The 3428-nt window shown below is 50.5% G+C and overlaps 1 pseudogene; it reads right to left on the reverse strand.

Annotated features, from left to right (window-relative positions):
* Positions 1-499: 499 nt before the first annotated feature.
* Positions 500-2171, reverse strand: LOC142000004 (uncharacterized; annotated as a pseudogene).
* Positions 2172-3428: the final 1257 nt, after the last annotated feature.

Below are 3428 nucleotides of genomic sequence, written 5' to 3' on the forward strand. Positions count from 1 at the left end.
TCACCACTTGCAGAGGCAATAAAGACAGGTTTCAGATTAACAGCCGTGTTAGTCTGTATTCGCAAAAAGAAAAGGAGAACTTGTGGCACCTTAGAGACTAACCAATTTATTTGAGCATAAGTTTTCGTGAGCTACAGCTCACTTCATCGGATGCATACTGTGGAAAGTGTAGAAGATCTTTTTATATACATGCTTTGTGTGTATATAAAAAGATCTTCTACACTTTCCACAGTATGCATCCGATGAAGTGAGCTCTAGCTCACGAAAGCTTATGCTCAAATAAATTGGTTAGTCTCTAAGGTGCCACAAGTACTCCTTTTCTTTTAGAGGCACTAAAGTCATTGTTGCTTCACATTCATGCATTCTTTATTCATTCATCACACAAATAGGGGGATAACTACCAAGGTAGCCCAGGAGGGGTGGTGGAGGAGAGAAGCACCAGGAGGGGTGGTGGAGGAGGGAAGGACAAGGCTACACAGCACTTTAAAAGTTTAAAACTTTAAAACCTATTGAATGCCAGCCTTCTGTTGCTTGGGCAATCCTCTGGGGTGGAGTGGCTGGGTGGCCGGAGGCCCCCCCACTGCGTTCTTGGGCGTCTGGGTGAGGAGGCTATGGAACTTGGGGAGGAGGGCGGTTGGTTACACAGGGGCTGTAGCGGCGGTCTGTGCTCCTGCTGCCTTTCCTGCAGCTCAACCATACGCCGGAGCATATTGGTTTGATCCTCCAGCAGCCTCAGCATTGAATCTTGCCTCCTCTCATGATGCTGCCGCCACCTTTCAGTTTCAGCCCTCTCTTCAGCCTGCCACTTACTCTCTTCAGCCCGCCACTTACTCTCTTCAGCTCACCACCTCTCCTCCCAGTCATATTGTGCTTTCCTGCACTCTGACATTGTCTGCCTCCATGCATTCGTCTGTGCTTTGTCAGTGTGGGAGGATAGCATGAGCTCAGAGAACATTTCATCACGAGTGCTTTTTTTTCGCCTTCTAATCTTCACTAGCCTCTGGGAAGCAGAAGATCCTGTGATCCTTGAAACACATGCAGCTGGTGGAGAAAAAAAAAAGAGACAGTGGTATTTAAAAAGACACATTTTCTAGAACAATGGCTACACTCTTTCACAGTAAACCTTGCTGTTAACATTACATACACAGCACATGTGCTTTCGTTCCAAGGTCGCATTTTGCCTCCCCCCACCACGTGGCTAGACCCTCCCCCCTCCCCGTGGCTAACAGCGGGGAACATTTCTGTTCAGCCATAGGCAAACAGCCCAGCAGGAACAGGCACCTCTGAATGTCCCCTTAAGAAAAGCACCCTATTTCAACCAGGTGACCATGAATGATATCACTCTCCTGAGGATAACACAGAGAGATAAAGAACGGATGTTGCTTGAATGCCAGCAAACATACACTGCAATGCTTTGTTCTACAATGATTCCCGAGTATGTGCTACTGGCCTGGTGTGGTAAAGTGTCCTACCATGGTGGACAGAATAAGGCTGTCCTCCCCAGAAACCTGTTGCAAAGGCTTTGGGAGTACATCCAGGAGAGCCGCGAATGCCAGGGCAAAGTAATCTTTTCACATGCTTGCTTTTAAACCATGTATAGTATTTTAAAAGGTACACTCACCAGAGGTCTCTTCTCCACCTGGCGGGTCCAGGAGGCAGCCTTGGGTGGGTTCGGGGGGTACTGGCTCCAGGTCCAGGGTGAGAAACAGTTCCTGGCTGTTGGGAAAACCGGTTTCTCCACTTGCTTGCTGTGAGCTATCTACAACTTCATCATCATCATCTTCCTCGTCCCCAAAACCTGCTTCCATGTTGCCTCCATCTCCATTGAAGGAGTCAAACAACATGGCTGGGGTAGTGGTGGCTGAACCCCGTAAAATGGCATGCAGCTCATCATAGAAGCGGCATGTTTGGGGCTCTGACCCGGAGCGGCCGTTTGCCTCTCTGGTTTTCTGGTAGGCTTGCCTCAGCTCCTTAAGTTTCACGTGGCATTGCTTCGGGTCCCTGTTATGGCCTCTGTCCTTCATGCCCTGGGAGATTTTGACAAAGGTTTTGGCATTTCGAAAACTGGAATGGAGTTCTGATAGCACGGATTCCTCTCCCCATACAGCGATCAGATCCCGTACCTCCCGTTCGGTCCATGCTGGAGCTCTTTTGCGATTCTGGGACTCCATCATGGTCACCTCTGCTGATGAGCTCTGGCCAGCGTGGCAAGCTGCAGGTGACCATGCAAACAGGAAATTGAAACTCAAAAGTTTGCGGGTCTTTTCCTGTCTACCTGGCCAGTGCATCTGAGTTGAGAGTGCTGTCCAGAGCGGTCACAATGGAGCACTCTGGGATAGCTCCTGGAGGCCAATACCGTCTAATTGCATCCATAGTACCCCAAATTCGAGCCGGCAAGGCCGATTTAAGCGCTAATCCCCTTGTCGGGGGTGGAGTACGGAAATGGATTTTAAGAGCCCTTTAAGCTGAAAAAAAGGGCTTCATCGTGTGGACGGGTGCAGGGTTAAATCGATTTAACGCTGCTAAATTCGACCTCAACTCCTAGAGTGGACCAGGGCCTAGACTCTGGATAGTCAACATCTGATGCCCAACCAACAAGCCTTCAACAATTGGATTCAAAACCACTGAGAGCTCTGAGGGGCTCAGCCTACTGGGGACCCACACGCTGTAAGTGACAGCCACGTGGGGAGCTCAGCCTAGAACCCCAGTACTTCTGCCCCTCACCCACAGACCCCTGCTGCTTAAGCTAATAGAAATCCTCTTTTATTAGCAGTGCTAATTTCAAGTCCCTTAGCCTATCTGTCTCAGCCCAGCCAGTGAAAAGCAACAGCACGTCTGACTCACGTTCACGTGAAGCCAATACATGGTGCTGCAGAGAACAGAGATTTCAGTCCGGTTGCTGCTTTCACACCTTCTGAAATCAGCGACATTTCATGGGGGTAAATGACACCAGACGCTAGCCTGCAAGCGCAAGGTCAGGAGTAGGTGTGTCAGGTTCCAGACACCATCTGTACTTAGAGTCAACACTGCTGGGATCCTGTCCTGGGCCTGCCCCAGATCTCTTGGGTGACCTGGGGCAAGTCCTATCCCCACTCTGCACCTCCAGTCCCCACCAGTGAGCTGGGGATAACAATCCCACCCTTTGTCTTGTCTAGTTAGTCGGTAAATGCTTCAGGGCAGGGCCTGTCTCTCACTCTGTTCCCGTACAGCCCCAACTGCAGTGGGGCCTCTGACACAGCGGCAATGGGTGCAACGTGGCTAATCCTTCCCCCTCGTGGGGCTTTGAGAGTGAAGTCAGGAATGTGTGTGCTGCCAGACTCTACTCCCGTGGCCAGGATGGAGGCCATGGGAATAGATGCGGCTGGCTTGTGATGCCTGTCTCTATGGACGGGTTTTTCCAGTCCAGTGGGATACTGGGTGGGGAAAGG

Source organism: Natator depressus, chromosome 16 (genome assembly GCF_965152275.1).
Source record: "Natator depressus isolate rNatDep1 chromosome 16, rNatDep2.hap1, whole genome shotgun sequence".
Classification (NCBI taxonomy): domain Eukaryota; kingdom Metazoa; phylum Chordata; order Testudines; family Cheloniidae; genus Natator; species Natator depressus.